General features: G+C 37.2%; 1 protein-coding gene across 1 annotated transcript in view; it reads right to left on the bottom strand.

Annotated features, from left to right (window-relative positions):
- GNAL (G protein subunit alpha L) overlaps positions 1–19,801 on the bottom strand; it is a 504,196-nt gene that overhangs the window by 279,260 nt on the left and 205,135 nt on the right. The gene's annotated exons all lie outside the window — the stretch shown is intronic.

Raw genomic sequence — 19,801 nt, 5'->3', positions numbered from 1 at the left:
TGTGGAAAGGGCTGCACATAAGAATAGGTCAGAGGAGGCCAGTTCTACTTGAGTTGGCCAGTGCCTCTAGGCTGTCCTGCCTCCTGTTTCAAATTCCCTAAGGCTTCTGTTCACTGCTGTTACTGGCACAACTACATTCAGAGACTATACACTTCTGGGCTCTATTTTGACACATGTTCAAAGTCTTAATTGTCTGTGATTTGCCTCACTATAAAGGCCAATCAGGGTAGCCAGGAGATGCAGCGTACAGAGTGCCAGGCCAGAAGTCAGGAAGACTCATCTTCCATTGTTCAAATCTGGCCTCAGACACTAGCTGTATGACTCTGGGCAAGTCACTTAACCCTGTTTGCCTCAGTTTCCTCATTTGCAAAAAGAGCTGGAGAAGGAAAGGGCAAGCCATTCCAGTATCTTTGGCAAGACAACTCCAAATGGGGTCACAAAGAATCTGACACTGAAACGACCGAATAAAAAGGAACAAAGACCAATCGGACAATAATTGGGTCAAGAAGTAAATATAAGTGAAATAGTAGTAGATCATTCTACTTTTATTCATGTGCAATGTGAGTTTAAGACTTTTCGCCACAATTAGAAATTCATTGTTGCTATTGTAAATGGAATACTATTAGCTTTAACGTTACCATATAAGATGTATGGAAAATGCACTACATGTGAATAGAATAGTATTAAAAACAAAAATGTTGGCAGAACAATTAACAAAAATGATACCAACTGTTCATTTTACTTGGGATTCAAAATTCTCTTCTAACAAAATTCAGATCTCAGATGAAACTTAAGTAAAAATCAGATTAAACCTAAGTGATTTAACCAGTAATAATAACAATAAATGGATTTCAATAAGACTTATGAGGTTTTGGAAGTATATGTGTTACAAGATGTGATTCTCACAACAGCCATGTGAGGTAGATACCACAGGTATTATTGTCCGTACTTTATTCAGGAGAAAACTAAGGTTAAGAAACATTAAGTCCTTTACAAGATACAATGACTACCGTGTGGATATGGAATCAGGCATGCTTGAATTAAAATCCATAACTTACTAGCTCTATGACCCCGGGCAAGTCATTTATCTGCTGTCTGCCTCAATTTCCTCACCTGTAAAATAAGGATAATAATAGCACCTACCTCTCAGGCTTGTTGTGAGGATAAAATGAAACAATACTTGCAAATCTCTCTGTAAATTTTAAAGTACTATGTAGATTCTAGCTATTATTTATTATTATTAATTAACTAGCCTACAGTCACAGCTAATAAGTATGGGAAATGGGATTTGAACCTTGATCTTCCTGATTTCAAGTCCAGCTTTCTATTCCTTATACCCACTATCTCTCAATAGGTAAAAGTTAGAGTCTGGTGACTGAATTTTAAACAAGTAACCAAGTATTCTGAATCCAGACTGCTAAATGCTAAATAAAAAGTGTATACAAGCAGATAGTAACTACTTAACAAATTAAGTATTGATAATATATGTCCTAGTGGGTCCCACAACATTATGCTCTCTTGACTCTGTACAGTCAGAGGATAAACTTTACCTTAGGATACAGTATTGCCATGATGCATATTTATTTGTCTGTCTGATGTTCTGCCTGAACTGCAGCAAAAATACATCCTGCTTTGCAGTAGTACAGTGTGTAAGATGGAACTGGCAGCTGATGATGAATGCAGCATCCAGCCTTGGTGCATAGCATCCACCCTTATCCAGTTCTTAAAACTGATTAGCAATTAAATGATTGGATTCAACTCCAGAAATTTGTCCTTACATTTAAGGATATAAGTGAGTTTTTTTTTTTAAAGCAATCAAAACCATAACCATCTTTTGAGCCTCAAATAGCCTTTGCTGAAATGAGAGCTCTGCAGCAGAAAGGATTTCTAGTATGAATATAAAATAGAATCTGAGTTAGTATATAGAACATTCTTGACTTGCCCTGCTGATTATTGTACTTTCCAGAATGTGGAGGGATCTACAAGGAGTACTGTTATTCTGGAGCTAACACTGATCAACACTGTGTGCTGAACACAGTAAGCACTTAATAAATGCTTGCTGATGGATTGATTAACTCCAAAGAGGGATTAAAGGGTGAATGTCAGCCTGGAGGAAGGGCTGTCTTGGACTTCTGCATCATTTTGTTCTTGCTTGTATTCTTTCAACATTTTATGACTTTGAAGGGGAGCATTGATGCTATGTTTATCTCAAAATTGGGGCTGACAGGGCTGCAAGGGATAGCTAATGTACTAGACCCCAAAAGCCCTTGAAATGATGGAAGAAGGGTAGGCTTAGGCTAACAAGATGAACTGCAATAGGGATGAATTGTAAGCTCCTGCACTTGGGTTAAAAAAAATCAACTGCATTAGCACAGGATGGGGGAGACATGGCTAGAAAGCAAAGTATGTGAGAAAAAAAAAGACAGGAGCTTTTAGTGAGCTGAAAGCTCAGTGTGAGTCAGCCAGCACTGTGGTAGGGAAGCTAAAAGTGTTAGTGGGAGCTCATGATGGAGGAAGAGGAGTGTGGGATCTAGAATGAAGGAGGTGATAGCCCCATTGCCTGCCTTGGTCCAACCACATCTGAAATACTGGGTTGAATACTTGTTTTTACATTTTAGAAGTGATACTGATAAGATAGCAAGGCAGCAAGTAGTACTAGCTAGACAGACAGCCTTGAAACCAGGAAAATCCAAAACCAAGTACTGCCTCAGTCATATACCGGTGTAATGACCCTAGGCAAACCACTTAGCCTCTCACTATTCTGCAGAGAAGATACCAACCTGCAACAAAAGGAAAAGTTCCCTCACCTGGGAGTTTCTATGCCAGTGAAATCACAGGTCCAGGCCCTATCCCTAGAGATAAGCTAGAGAACAAACAGAAGGTGACCAGGCTACAGATTGGACCCAAAATACAATCTACAAGCATTTTTTAAAGCATCTACTATATAATGTGATAGGTATTGTTCTAAGCAATGGGAATGCAAAGACAAAAGTTTACAACCTAGAAGGGAAATATACCCATAAATAGATATGAAACCGTTACATAGGAGTTGCAATAGAGTTAAGCATGTAGTCTAACAAGGCAGATTTAAAGACCCCTAATTTCAGAGAAATTCTGCCCTTGGAAACGTAATTATGAAACGTATGAATGGCTGGTGATTATGCCCCCAGTTAGAGAAAAGAATACTTTTTTTTTTGGTTAGGCAATGGGGGTTAGAGACTTGCCCAGGGTCACACAGCTAGTAAGTGTTATGTGTCTGAGGCCAGATTTGAACTCAGGTCCTCCTGAATCCAGGGCCGGTGCTGTATCCACTGTGCCACCTAGCTGCCCCCGGAAGAATACTTTCTAACAATGGACTAGAGGGTTAGGATCCCAGCCCTGCACTAGGAACCTATTTGGTTCACAGGGCTCTCCCTCAATCTCACATTGAGAACAAAGGGATACAAGGAAATGTAAAGGACAGGGTCAACCACAAGTGTCTATGAGAAGTAAGTTTCGATTTTACAGATCCAGTCTTTAACAGAATATAGGGACATTCTTAGAAATCAGTTTTGGCCATACCCATGTGAAGTAAATGAGGAAGGGTGCAAAAGGACCCAGTTTCTTCCTGTTAGGCAGCACTCGAGCCAAATGAGCACACTCCCTAAATAGAAAAACAGCCTTATATCTTGTCACTTCCCCTTTTAGCTTTCACTTCTTGGAATTTCCTTTGAAGGCTTACATTTGGGTAGGGAATTGCTGATGTGGGGCTATCACCACAGTTGTGGTCACACTGTCAATCCAAGCCTTGCCAGAAGGTCTCTTACATTCAAGTTAAATCAACAAGCATTTATTAAGCATTTACTATGTGTCAAACAGAGGCAGCTAGGTAGTTCAGTGGATAGAGTGTCAGGCCTGGAGTCAGAAAGACCTGAGTTCAAATCCATCCTCAGATACTTCCTAGCTGTGTGACCCTGGGTAAGTCACTTAACCTTTCTTTACCTTAATCCATCAGAGAAGAAACTGACAAACCACTCCAGTGACTTTGCCAAGAAAACCCCAGAGGGGGTCATGAAGACTTAGACATAACTGAGAGGACTGAACAACAATAAATGGGCCAGACACTATACAGAGAACTGGGGGTATAAATACAAGCAAAAAGCAAGAATCCTCTGCCTTTAGAGAGCTTATGTTCTAATACAGAAGTCTACATGCAAAAAGTAGCTGAAAAGAAGTGAAGTATGGGAGGTGGGAAATGGTGGGCAGGGTGGGCAGGAGGAATAGGAAATAAGAGAAACACACAAACATAAAATAAAGAACAGGAGTAGAATATATTAAGAAAAGAGCAGGGATAGTAATCATTATCTCAGACAAAGTTAAAGCTAAAATTGATTTGATCAAAAGAAAAAATAGGGAAACTACACTATATGTCAGTCATATTAATCAATATTGTTTTAAAATAGAATAACTAGACAGTATAAGGGTTGAATATTTGCTGTGTTGTAGGAAATGAAGAATTGGACTTAAAATATAGAAAGATAAAGACTTATGAAGGAAGAGGTTATTTACTCTCAGAGAGACAGAGGACAAGTATGGTACAGTCTTACATAGATGCATAATGTCTATATATGTCTATATATGAGTATGATCATAAATACACAAGTACATGTATGATACATGTATACATGCATGTACAAACATGTTTGTGTATGTGCATATTGTTATATGTATATACACATACATGTAAACACACATATACATGCATGTGTATATACTTGCACATATGTGTGACATATGGGGTGTGTGTGTGTGTGTGTGTGTGTGTGTGTGTGTGTGTGTGTGTGTGAATGCAAAATGCCTCATCTGAACCTCAACATGGAGGTTCTGGGAGGAACTCACCAATGAAAGAATGGGGACACCGGGAGAGAGAGAGAAAAGGCAGCTGAGGCAATCATAATAAAAGCAAATGACAAAGTAACCTTTGGGGGGAAGGTAGCAACAACTAGGAGGCCTAGGAAAATCTTCAGGCAGAAAGTGATGCTTGAGCTTAAATCTTGAAGGAAACCAGAGCTACACATAGAGATGTTATTACTTTTGAACTTGTCTTCACCTACAGGTATTCCACATTCACATTCATAAACTCTGACATTCCCTTATCCGATCACAATCTATTGTCATTTAACCTTCCTTTATGCCTTACAGCTCCAAACACAGAACTCACTGAAAATCCCATCCCTCTTCTCCTTAGTTCCTTCTTAGGCCATCACCTCCCCTCCCCCCCCAACTGACCACACTCTTTTCTTTTCCCTTCTAGAACCTTTGGTGAACCAGTTCAGCTCTATACTCTCCTCTTTTCTCAAGACTCTTGCCTCTTTATCCTATTTAAATATTGTTCTGCCAAATCCCAGTCTCGTCTTACTCCCACCACCTGTTGCCTTTGCTGGAGAAAAATCACAAAACCATGCTGACTGGGTCCACTACAAATTTGTGTTATATAATCACAACTGGGCCCTCACTGTGGCAAAGCAATCCTTTTACAATTCCATCATTGATCGCTATGCCCCTCAACATAGCAGTTTTTCCCTGGCTTACTTCAAGCCTCATCTAAAGCCCTATAATGGGCAAGAAGCCTATTCAAGTCTTATGTAATCTTAATGTGACTATCTGAGACTATCCTCAATTTATCCTACATACACACACATATGCATATATATATATTTTTCCTTGTATATACTGTTTGCATATTGTCTCCCACCTTAGACCATGAGCTCCTTGAGAGCAAGGACTGTTTTTTTTGTTTGTTTGTTTTTACTTTTCTTTGTATGCCCAACACTTAGTACCATTCCTGGCATGTGATATGTGCTTAAAATATCCTTGCTGATTGACTAACTGAGTAGGTAATCCAAGAGGCAGAGATGAGGAGACAGTGCATTCCAGGCATGGAGAATAGCCAGTGCAAGGGCATGAAAATGAGAGATGGAGTGCAATGAATGAGGAAGAGCAAGAAGGCCAGTTTAATATTAAAGAAATGCAAATAAAGCATCTCTAAGGTTCCACCTTGGCAAAGATGACAAAAAAGAAAGAAAGAAACGACAAGTCTTGTTTGGTTTGTGGGAAAACAGATGTGTTATTACACTGTCATTATACCTCAATTAATCAATAAACACTTATTAACTAATTAACATCTGCCAAGCACTGTGCCAAGCAGTGGGGACACAAAAAGAGGCAAAAGCTGTTCTTGCCCTCAAGAAGCTCACAATCTAATGGGATCTGTGAATAGGTACAACTATTCTGGAAAACAATTTGGGATTACATACGAAAGTTACACCACAGCTAGGCTTATACCCAACAGAGATCAAAGAAAGAGAAGATCCTATATGTATAAAAATATTTATATAGTAGCTGTTTTTGTGGTGACAAAAAGTGGAGACTAAGGGATGCCCATCAGTTGGGGAACAGCAAAACAAATGAGAAATCAGGAAACAGATAACATGAAAGAGACATGGAAAGACATATGAACTGAAAAATAAAATTAGGAGAACTAGAAAAATGTATGCTATAACATCAATATTATGAAAAAAGAAAAATCTAGAAGAGTTGTGTAAACTGATGATATAAATCAAATGAACAAAACCAAGAGAGCAAGTCATACAATAACAGCATTGTCCAAAGCTGTAGAAACTGATCAGTACAATGACCATCCATGATGAAGCATGCTGTCCACTTCCTTACAGAGGTGATGTATTCAGGGTACAGAAGAAGACATTTATTATTTTTTTAAACCAATGAGACATTGGTTTAAACATGGCCAATGTGAGAATTTGTTTTGCTTGATTATGTAGAAGGAATTTGTTTTCCTACCCCACCCCCACCCCCAAACTGAGGAGAAAAAAATAGATTCCTAATTTTAAAAATCTTAACTTTAAAAAGGCCAGTTTGGATAGACTGTAGAGTATCAGAGAGGTAAGTTATGTATAATAAGTCTGGAAAGACAGGATTGGGCTAGGTTATCAGGATTTTTAAATACTTAAATTTTACATTTGATCCTGGAAAAACTGGGAGCCACTGACATTTCCTAATTAAAGAGGTAATGTTCACAGACTTTCAATTAACCAGGAGGATAAATTGAAGGTATTGAGGATATTTAAACTGGAGAAAAGACTTGGGATTGCAGTCTTCAAATAACTTAAGAATTGCTCTATAGAGAAGGATTAGCCCTATTCTCCTTGGCTCCAGAGGCCAGAACTAGAGAAAATGAGCAGGCATTAGAGGGAATCAGATTTTCAACTCAACAGAACTATCTGCCTGTCCTGGAATCACTTCCCTTCTCTGGGTCTGTTTCCTCTCCTGAAAAAATGAAGAGAATGGACCCTGAGGTCCCTTCTACCTCTAGATATATGAAGCCATGGACTTCCCTAATCATTAACTGTCCAAAAATTACATGGGCTGCTTCTTAGAGTTGTGAGCTCCCTATCCCTGAAAGTGTTTATATCACTTTTATACTAAATGACCACATATTAGGAATGTTTCACAGAAAACTCATGCTCTGCAAGTCTATCTTTCTTTCTTTTTTTTTTTGCACCAAATCAATTCTCTTTATTTCAATCACTAGCTCATACAAAACCACACATAATTTGCCTTTCCCAAGCTAGAAAATAATCATAACCTCAATTTTGATAACGTTCTTTTAAGGGTTTTTTTTAATTTAAATTTATTTATTTTTAGTTTTCAACATTCGCTTCCTGGGCAACATATTGTAAACTGAATTGGCTTTCTTGGTCTAAGAAACTAGTTCCACATCCCTCCCCTCAATTAATAAGATGTTGCTCTCCCAGCCCTTCCCCCTACCTTTATCAGATGAGAATCCTTTTTTTGCGTGTGTTACAGAACCAATGGTTCAATCAAAGGATCAAGAAACTTTTAATTCCACAATTTTAATAGTTTGTTTATTTCTTCTTTTAATTTGACATGGTATCAAGAGATTAGAAGCAAAATATGAGTTCTTTCCATTCCAGAAAGAACTTGACTTGGGGTCAGCAACTTTTTAGAAGTGAAAGGTCAAGTTGCTGATCCTTAGTGAAGGGGCAGGTTAAGATGCTGACCCCTAGTAAGGGGGCAGATGGTGTATACAGTATACAGTATACAGGACTTTTTGCTCAAAAAGAAAAATCCTTTAACATTCTTCATCAATGAAAGGTTAATTAGGGTTAATAAGCTTTTCTTTTAAAATGTGACTACTCCTTCCACTTCCAAAGCATTAGTGTGAATTATTTTAATCAGATAATAGGATTGCTGGAGTTGATTGCCATCCTCTTTACTAAGATCCTATTAGGAATTGGAATTTTTATTGGGAGGGAAATAAGAATTGAGTAATTTTAGAAGACTGAAGGAAAATAGGAAGTGAGGAGGGCATAGTGGGGAACTCTGGACAGCCAGAGTAGTTGTCTCTAAAGTGGAGTACATGATTAACCAATCCTGGTGGGTAGATGAATAGCAGTCTACACTCCACCACCTCTCATAGCTAATTATGGCCTGTGTCAACAATACAACTCAGTACCATTATTCACTTCCACACTTCCACCCAGGCCTCCCCATTGCCTTCCCTGGCTACACTGGGCACCACGCCCCTCAGAGCAGAATAGATGTAACAGAACCAGACATAGCTGCTCTAAAAAGATGTTCAGGCAATTTTCCACTCCTCCACTTAATCGCTTCCCCAATTGCTGCACCCTTTACCCTGTGGAAAGGCTCTGCCAATAGTGGCAGACTCTGCACTAGGATCATGGCCAGTGAGAAAACATCTTACATATACATGTGTGTGTGTATACATATAACTTTTGCAAACATCACAATTATTACTACCATCCATTCAGTCTTTCACTTTTTCAATCTTGTCATTATCCTTGATGTTTTACTCAACTGACGTTGCTTTCTTAAAAGTTATCAGTGATCTCCTATCTGAAAAATCTCATGGCTGTTTCTCAATCTTCATCCTTTCTTTGCCTCCTGGATCACTTAATACTGCTGACCTCCTTCTCTTTCTGGAAACTTACTTTTTCATTTCTGAGTTGTCCTGACACTGTTTTCTCTTTACACTCTTCTTATTTATCTGAGCACTTCTCAGTCTCCATTGCTCAATCATCATTCGTATCACATCCTCTAGGGTAGGAAGGTGGCAGAATAGACAGGAAAGTTGGGCCTGAAGTCAGGAAGATTCATCTTCCTGAGTTTAAATCTGTCCTCAGGCATTTACTAGCTGCATGACCCTAGGCAAGTCATTTAATCCCGTTTGTCTCAGTTTCCTCATCTGTAAAATGGGTTGGAGAAGGAAATAGCAAACCACTCCAGTATCTTTCCCAAGAAAACCCCAAATATGGTCACAAAGAGTTGGATACAGTTGAAATGACTAACCAATAACAACAACAAAATCATACCCTCTAAGAGTGCCCAGAGTTTTGCCCTGGACCCCTTTCTCCTGCATTTTCTCACCTGATGACTTTAATTATGCAAATGACTCTCAGGTCTATATATTCAATCTGAATCTCCCAAGTTTGAGTCCCACATCATGAACTACTACTGCCTATTGGAAATTTTAATCTGTATGTCCTATAGTCATCTCAGACTCATGTTCAAAACAGAATTTATTGTCTGCCCACCAAAACCCATCTTGTTTTCATCTTCCCAATTTCTCTGGAGGGCACTACTATCTTTCCTGTCACCCAGAATTTGAACTGTGGCATTATTCTTGACTCCTTACTTTCCCTCACCTGACATATCTAATCAACTGCCAAGATTTGCCACTTCTCCCTCCACAGTATCTCTTGCATCTAGTTCCCTTCTTTCCACTCCCACAGGCCACCACCATAGCTCAGCCCCTCATCACACAGGTTCCTAATTATTCTCCATCCTAAAATCTCTCCCCCCTTCAATCTATCTTATTACACAGCTGCCAAAGAGGTTTTCCTAAAGCACAATCTAAGCCTGTCATCTTCCTGCTCAGTAAACTACAGTGGTTCCCTAGATTCTGGTAGCAAACATCATTTCATCTCTATCTCATCATTTTAAAATGCTCATTTTATGTAGGCTTTATAATGTGCCTAATTATCAGTACAGTAGGACATGTATATAATTTATACAAAAGCAAATAAACACATAAGAGGGGTACAAGTATATCAAAAAGAATTTGCTGACAGGAGTGACTAAACTTAAAAATAGTGCGAGGGCATGAGGGCAATCCCAACTGAGGTTAGGAGATAGAAGGCAAAGAAGGGTTATATATGGCAAGGCACTAACTTTGGAGCAAAAGTATTTTCCTTGTCCCTCTTGCCTTCTCCCTTCCCAAATGAAAATTATCATCTGTAATTGGCTCTAAAATATAACGTAGTAACATATGTAACACTATGCCAACTTTTGTAGGTGTATTATAAAATTGCTAATTCAGTGTAGTCCAGGAAAGTTTGCAATAAAAAATTAAAAGGTTTAAATTTTTGTCAGGATTTAAAAAAACTATTTTGTTATAGAATAGCACTTGTGAAAATGTCAATTCTTAAAGAACTAAAATCAATGTGCAAATGCAAAACATATTAGATTCAAATCTATTTTATCTCCTTACCACTTACATAGGTATACGTTTCTCTGAAAATTGAAATAGATGCTTTTAAGCTTGAAATAGGAACAGCAGTAGTCTGTTGGCCTGATTAATGCATTTACACAATACAAGATGACACAACTTCAAAATGTAAAAACAAAACCAAACATTGTTGGTTAAAATGAATAATCCAACCCTGTTTAGAACCATACCCTTTATCTTTGCAAATCAGAACCACTTCTGTCATTGACTGGCCTATACCCAGGTTAATTATTAGTACTATAAAATTTCCTAGCAGATTTTCATGCATTTATTGGGGCAATTTAAACAAGTCGCTTATGCATAAAAGTGAAAGCTATTACAGCAAATTACTACTTTGTATTAGTCATTAAACTGAAATACTTCAGTTAGTAAGCATTTGAGAGACTGAAAATGCTCATTCTGACCCTTCATTGACCTGAGTAAGGATACTAATTATACCTCACATTTACACAGTGCTTTAAGGGTTACAAAAGACTTTCTTCACAATAAGCTTGTGATGAAGGTAGTGCAAATATTATCGTCTCCTTTTCTAGGTGAGAAACTGAAGTGCAGAGACACAGATTTGCCCACAGTCACACAGCTAGCAAGTGTCTTTTTGCTGCTAAGCTAGGATGCTTCCTTTACTATAAACCAATTTTAACCTGATTGCTCCAGAGCTTCTGGGGCAAAGTGCCAGTTTTTGTTTTGTTATTGTTGTTATTTTTCTATTCATAAAGCAGGATTTCACTTCATGGGCTTTCGTGAGTGAGAGTACAAGTAGGAGGTAAGAGTTCTTTTTGACATCTCTCTTATGCAACTCCTTTCCCATTCTGGAATGATTTATCTTTCTATGTCAGGATAAAGTTAGATGAGCTTGGAATATCATATCAGATCCCTCAGGCACTAAAGACCCTACAGATCATCTGAGACTTGCAATTCTGGAAACAACAGCATAACTTCAGCTCTAAAATATGAGGGATAGTCTGAAAGTAATGATTCTTAATTTCCCCTTCTAATCATTTGGAATTTAGAGAGGCTGACAACATTGGAAGACTTCGAGCAGGTAGAAGCAGCTGAATTTAGTGACTGCTTAGCCAGAATAGTAGGTGAAAAAAGGAAGTTACTAGAGGGCACTTCCTGTCTGCCTTTCCCCTATCACAGTAGTTTCAAAGTGGTGACCCTATCACCTCTCTTGGGCTTTTGGATCCCAACTTATCTCTTCAAGTTTCCTTTGTCCATTTCCTGGGATGGGGGGAGGGATAAGTTTGTTAAATAACGCTCAGATAATCAATAACTGAAAACATTCTCAATGAAGTATCTTAATTTCTATCCTTTCCCCTTAATTATTCTAACAGCATCTAGAGCCAGAGACCTCACAAAATAACTGCTTTCTACAGGGTTGCACATATGAGGCACTAAGGCACCCACTTGTCTCTAAGCTCAGTTCTTTTAGCAACAGAGAAATATCTACCATGGAACCAGACCCTAACCCACTCCTGATGCTGACCTTAGAGGCCCCATACATTCTTCTTAGTCTTTTGTGACTTAAAAATGGAATAATCAGTCTGTTGAAAACAACAACATTCTGTTTGATTTCTATTTTCAATTAAATTAAATTCAACTGACATTTATTAAGCACCTACTATGTGACAGGCAGTCTACTTGGTGCTAGGTATCCAAACACAAACAAAAAACAACAACAAAATAGTCCCAGCTCTCCAGGAACTTTTATTTTTATTGTAGATGTATAAGGTGGGGAGTGAAATAGAGGGGGCATTAGGATATTTTACACTGTCTGAACCTCATTTTCAGCTATGTAGACTAATAATACACAATGTTAACAGGTTAAAAAAAACACCTATGATTATTTCACATTTAAGCACCTTTAAAAAAGAACTCATTAGTTTTAGCAACATTTGAAGATACAATTGTTAGAGAAACCAACATTGCTGTGGCTTTCTATGTATTGATAAGATACCTTATTGCCTATTTGTCTTCTGCTTTAGGAATATAATACTTCCTAGTATTCTAAACCTCTAAAGTAGGGTTCTAGGGTCAGTGATTAGATTTCAAGGCAACTGAAGTTTTCTATGTTTTGATAAACATTTCAATATAATTGGTTTCCTTTTTATTTTCTTATTTATTGATATAACTATTCCTATATATTTTATTTTATGCATTTAAAAACATTAATCTGAGGAGTTCATAGGTTTCACCAGACTGCTAAAAGCATCTATGACAAGAGAAAAGCTAAAAATCCCTACTCCAGGGGGTAGGGAACCTGCTCTAATCTAAAGAAAGCTTAGCAATGAATGTAGGTGATTCCCTTTATTTCTGTTCTGTTTAACTTTTGTTTGATCATATTAGGTTGTAGTAGTTGTTGTTATTGACAGACTCACTGACTTTATAGAGATGAACTGGACCTTAGAAATCATTTTAGAAAAGAAGAAACAGTCTAGGAAGTTACCTGAATAGTCACACAAATAACAAATGTGAACTTTTTGAACCCAGTTCCTAGGACTACAAATCTTGGAATCTTTCTATTATACTACAATACCTCATATTATTGATTTTTTTTAAGCAATCTAAAATATTAGCAAATGCTCGAGGTTTTTTGTTCTGCAATAATTGTAGGAGAATTAATTTAGGAGGTCTTGAATAATAACATGTTTATAATCTCTTGGGGAAATACTACTTATCTGAAGTTCCTTTTTTTAAAAAAAGATGGAAGTTAGAAGAATTTACTTAAACACAGAAGTTAACTGTTTTTCAAATGTCTGCCCCATTTTTTTCCTCAAAATGGAAATTAACAAGAGTCTGGGATGAGTAATTTTGTGTTAGAATTCTAATAATAATTACAGCTTTAATCCCTGGTCAGTGTGGGCAGCATGTCTTTTGCTGCCTTCTTCCTCTAGCACATGGGTTCCTTGAAATGTCCTCAATTCTCCCTAACTCTTTTGCTTAAAAGGTAAATAGGGTAGCTCTGGCCTTGGTGCTAGTGTAGGACGAGTTATGCATAAGTGAGGATCTCTGACAAAGTTCGGATAAGACATCACCACTCTCTTATATGAACTTTATTTTGTCCTCAGTGACTTGCACAGTATTCTGTACCCTGTAGGTGCATAATAAACATTTGTTGAATAGTACATAGAAAACATTGGGAACTAACACAATAGGATAACAAGTTAGGGATAACAATTGTGGTACTTTCCTCTCAGAGTCATGGGGATCAAATGAGATGATAATGCTTTGGAAACCTCAAAGAACTGCTTCATAACTATCATTGATTATTATTAACATTGATTAATGATAATTCATTTATAGCTCAACTTCACATGCTAAACTTCTGTATATAAAAGTTCATAAGTAAAGGATTAGCAAAAAATTTTTGAAGATTGTGAATTATGGGAACACAAAGAGAATCACTAAAACATGCAAGCAAATGGGGTTTTATCCTAACTTTGTAGATAGTACTACATATCACTTTCAAGAAACAGTAGCATCACTTCTTTCGTTGGACAATTTTTTGTTAGTGCACCTAAACTTGGGAAAAGCTCATGCTCTAAACCAATACTTAGGAAAAATTATGCAATAAATTACATTTATTTCAACCTATGTAATTCTCCCAAAGAAAGCAATTGCTGAGCCACATATAAGCAAGAGAATAATTAAAATTCATATTCTTTTGTTCTTGGTTTTGTACACCCATTTGAAATAGATTTCCAAAAATGGTTCCATTGATTTTCAAGTTGGTTGGTTTGTTTTTTGCTAGTTTTTTCATTCATTTGCAGTTATGCCTAAAAAAAGCTGCCTAGTGTACTGTTCCAAAACTGATTTTTTTACAATGAAGAAAAAAGCCAATATATCCTTCAGAGGACTGAAACATGGATTGTTGAATCAATATAGGCATTGTGGTATAGTGGAAAGGGCAATGAGTGTAAAACCAGAAGACCTGGGTTGAAATTTCCACCTGTGTGACCCTGGAAAGACATTTCGCTTCTCTGGACTTTTTTTTTTTACCTCATTTGTAAAATAGAATAAGGAGAGGAAGGATTTAGATTAGATAATAATAATCAATGATAGTTATAAAGCGGCTCCTTGAGGTTTCCAAAGCATTATTATCTCATTTGATCCCCATGACTCTGGGAGGAAAGTACCGCAATTGTTATCCATATTTTACAGATGCATTCTAGATCTGAATCTATGATTATATGATATCACTTGGCCAAAACAAAGTCTAAAGATTCTAGCAATGTACAGCCTTTTATATAGCTGGACACCAGCTATATTATAATATCATTTGGGCTTCTTAAGCACTTTTATCATTGTCAGCTGAGGTATATTTGACATTAGCCATCAGGACAGGATGATCAATAGTGAAATCTTGAAACAGAGCCATTATCCTGCATCTAAGAGATGCTTACTATACTACGCTTCCATTGGGATAGATACCTGGAGAGATTAGATGCTTATCGGATGCAAAGTGCCCAGGAGGAGGGCAATTATAAGCCTAGTTTTGGACTGTTGGGAAGAGATTAGAGAACAACAGATTGATTCCCTGTAAGCAGAGGCATGCACCCTTCCCCTTACTTTCATCCTCTCCCTCTTTTTCCTATTTCTTTCCAAGTAAAAGTATTCAGAAGGTATAGAAGCAAAGAGCCAGATTCACAAAGAGTATGGGCCTTGTATATAGCAATTATAGCTGCAACGGAGGAGTTAGATTGTGTAATAATTAGTCCTGTCTTCTTTTGTCACATTTTCATGTAATAAATAGGGATGTTTCTTGCCAATATCTAATGAGAACAATGAATTTTGACAGTTTTGTTATTAGCTCTAAGATTCTATCCTATTTCATCTACTCTTAGACTAAGGTTATTAGGTCTGAAGTCTTTAATATTTAAATTACATGGGCTATATCAGACACACATATATATCTTGCATACTGTGTATATGGCATCTATATCCTAGGGTAGGTCTACAAAAAATGAAAAAAAAACCCTACAAAAGCCTTAGGTCAAAGCCCACAAAGACCCTAATTGTAGAAATAGAATTCTTGGTGAAGTGGCAGAGAACCAATATGGTGGAGTGGTAAAAATCAACACGGCCAAGCTCCACTCTACAAAATTCTTAAAGAGTTCTGGAAAATACACTAGACCAAATTTTGATGGAAAAATCCAGAAAAAATGACAATGAATCATGTCTCCAGCCCAGCTTGGCATAAGGAGACAGAGAGGTCTTCAGACTTCTCTGGGGATGGGGTTGCCCCAGAAGTACACCTTAAGGTACACTCCAGTACCCAAGGAGAGGCTGTGCACTGGCACAAGAGGAAATCTCACATTCATACAGGGCTCCCCAGACCCATACTGGGCCACCACAGTTAGGACAGTTGGCAACAGGAAGCTTTGTTGCCTTTTACTTAGTTTTGAGTCATAGGCCCAGCGTGGACTAAGAAGGAGACTTATGTAGGGGACTGGCATTCCCAGGTACAGGCCCTAGGCAGTGTACTGAGATAGGAGCAAATTCAAAAGCTAGCAGCAGCAGCAGCATTGTGGCTCAGACCACAGGGAGGTTCTCATTTTCAACATCTAGCCCAGCCTGCACAGGATTAACCAGGGCATGAGTAATAATAGTGATGATAATAATAGTAGTTAACATTTTGTTGTTCAGTCATGTGCAACTATTCATGACTCAATGGACCATACTGTCCATAGGATTTTCTTGGCAAAGATATTGGGGTAGTTTACCATTTCTTTCTCTAGTGGATTAAGGCAAACAGAGGTTAAGTGACTTGCCTAAGGTCACACAGCTAATAAGTGTCTGAGGCCAGATTTAACGCAGGTCTTCCTGACTCCAGGCTCAGTACTTTACCCAGTAAGCCATCAAATTCACCTAATATTTATATAGAGCTTACTATGTTCTAGGCACTGTACTAAGCACTTTACAATTATTATCTCATTTGACAGCAATTAGATTCTGTCCTTAATCGTACCACTCTGGGAACACTGAAAGCTTGCAGGTCCCCAGCTTGTTCCCGAGATCTTGGAATAAGGCAATATTCAATATGCAGACTCCAACCCTAATATGAAGTCTGAAGTCAGGAAGTAGGCTGGAAAATGAGCAAATAAACAAAAAAAGAAGCCCATCATAAAAAACTCTTATCATGGCAGGGAAGCTCAGAAGCAAATGCAAAAGATAATGACTCCAAAATATCTACAGGCAAAGTCTCAGAGAACAACACAGTCTGGGCAAAAATTCAACTAGAATTCCTAGAAGAGATGGAGAAAAAGTTTAAAAAGCAGTTCAAAATGTTTTAACAATGAAATGACAGTACTTGAGGAAAAAATGGAAAAAGAATGAGAGCTGTAGAAAAAAAGAATTGGAAAGAGAATTAACAGTTGGGCACAAGAGTCATAAAACCTCATATTCTTAGTAGCACTTTTAGCACTAACAAAGAACTGGAAGTAAAGTAGGTGCCCATTGATTGGGGAAATTACTAAACAAGTTGTAGTACATAAATGTAATAGAATATTACTGTTCTGTTAGAAATGAGGAATGTGAAAAATTCACAGAAGCATGGGAAAACATAAGAACTGATGCAAAGCCAAGTAAGCAGAAGCAAGAAAACATATACAATGTCAAAACAAAATGAAACAGAAGGCTGTGTAATTGTGGCACTGGAGGAGAGATGAGAAAATGCACCTTATTCCTTCCTTTAAAAAGATGAAGAACTATTGGGTGGGGAATTTTATATATACATATATGTACACACACACACACACACACACACAGAAAGACAGAGAGAATTCTAAAAGTATTAGTGTAGTTTAAAGCCATTAGAGCTTCAACTTAATTATAATTTAAGCTATTAGAGCTTAAAACTGCACTAAGACTTTTGTAACAACCTATACTGTCAGACTTAACTGATATGTTGTTAGTGTTGCCGAACATTTAAAAATTCTCATTTTTACAATGAACAAGTCAGAAGTCAGGGAATGGGGGGAAGGATATATTTAGAAATGAAAGTGACATGAAAACAAAAGATATTAATAAAAATAAAAAAAAGGATAGCCACAATTTCTTTTTTCTTTTTTAAAATTTTATTAATTTATTTTGATTTATCAACAATCACTTCCATATGCTTTTGAGTTTAAAATTTTTCTCCTCCTTCCTCCCCACCACCCTCCCCAAGACAGCACACAATCTCATATAGGCTATACATTTACATTCCTATTAAACATATTTTCACATTAGTGAAGTTGCAGGTAAAAATTAAAACCAATAGGAGGAACCATTAGAAAGAGGAAACAAAACTCAACAGAAAAGAAAAAAAAATGATAGCAATTCAACTTCCATAGTTCTTTCTTTGGATGTGGATAGCATTTTCCATCACGAGGCCTCTGGGGATGTCTTAGATCCTTGTATTGCTGAGAAGGGTTAAGTTTATCAATATTAGTCATTGCACAATGTGGCTGTTATTGTGTACAAAGTTCTCTTGGTTCTGCTCACTTCACTCAGCATCAGACCATACAAGTCTTTCCAGGTTTTTCTGAAGTCAGCCTGTACATCATTTCTTACAGCACAATAGTATTCCATTACATTCATATACCACAACTTGCTCAGCCATTCCCCAATTGATGGGCATCATCTCAATTTCCATTTCTTTGCCACCACAAAAAGAGCTGCTATGAATATTTTTGTACACGTGGGTCCTTTTCCCATTTGTATGATCTCTTTGGGATATAGCCCTAGAAATGCTATTGCTGGGTCAAAGGGTATGCATATTTTTTATAGCCCTTTGGGCATAGTTCCAAATTGTTCTTCACAATGGTTGGATCATTTCACAACTCCACCAACAATGCATTAGAGTTCCAATTTTCCCACATCTTCTCCAGCATTAATCATTTTCCTGTTTTGTCATGTTGGCCAATCTGATAGGTGTGATGTGGTCCCTCAGAGTTGTTTTGATTTGCATTTCTCTAATCACTAATGATTTAGAGCTTTTTTTCACATGACTTTAGATGGCCTTAATTTCTTCATCTGAGAACTGTCTGTTCATATCCTTTGACCATTTATCAATTGGGGAATGGCTTGTAGTCTTATAAATTTGTCTTAATTCTCTATATATTTTAGAAATGAGGCCCTTATCAGAGAGACTGGTGGTAAAAATTCTTTCCCAATTTTCTACCTTCCTTCTAATCTTAGTTGCATTGGCTTTGTTTGGGCAAAACCTTTTCAATTTAATGTAATCAAAATTATCTATTTTGCTTTTCATAATGTTCTCTATCTCCTGTTTGGTCATGAATTCTTCTGTTCTCCATAGATCTGATAGGTAAACTATTCCTTGTTCTCCCCGTTTGCTTATAGTATCAGCCTTTATATCTAAATCATGAACCCATTTTGACTTTATTTTGGTATATGGTGTGAGATTCGGTCTATGCCTAGTTTCTGTTATACTCTTTTCCCAGCAGTTTTTTTCAGAGTGGGTTCTTGTCCCAGAAGCTGGGGTCTTTGGGTTTATCAAATAATAGATTACAATAGTCATTGACTACTGCGTCTTGCATATTTAACCTATTCCACTGATCCACCACTCTATTTCTTAGCCAGTACCAAGCAGTTTTGATGATTGCTGCTTTATAATACAATTTAAGATCTGGAATTGGTAGGTCACTTTCCCCTGCATTTCTTTTCATTAGTTCCTTTGATATTCTGGACCTTTTGTTCTTCCAAATGAATCTTGTTATTATTTTTTTCTAACTCTATAAAATAATTTTTTGGTAGTTTGATTGGTATGGCACTGAATAAGTAAATTAGCTTAGGTAGGATTGTCATTTTTATTATATTAGTTCAGTCTACCCATGAGCAGCTGATGTTTTTCTAATTATTTAGATCTGATTTTATTTGTGTGAAAAGTGTTTTGTAATTGTGTTCATAGAGTTCCTGGGTTTGTTTCAGGTAGGTAGACTCCTAAATATTTTATAATGTCTACAGTAAGTTTAAATGGAATTTCTCTTTCTATCTCTTGCTGTTGGGCTTTGGTGGTAATATATAGAAATGCCAATGATTTCTATGGGTTTATTTTATAGCCTGCAATTTTGCTAAAATTGTTTATTATTTCTTTTTGTTTGGTTGGGTTTCTTTGCTTTTAGGCAGTTGGGATTAAGTGACTTGCCCAGGGTCACACAGCTAGTAAGTGTCAAGTGTTTGGTCTGAGGC

Source organism: Phascolarctos cinereus, unplaced genomic scaffold (assembly GCF_003287225.1).
Source record: "Phascolarctos cinereus isolate Bilbo 61053 unplaced genomic scaffold, phaCin_HiC Scaffold_4;HRSCAF=312, whole genome shotgun sequence".
Lineage (NCBI taxonomy): Eukaryota > Metazoa > Chordata > Mammalia > Diprotodontia > Phascolarctidae > Phascolarctos > Phascolarctos cinereus.
The sequence above is the reverse complement of the archived record's forward strand: the minus strand, read 5'-3'. Positions and strand labels throughout refer to the sequence as shown.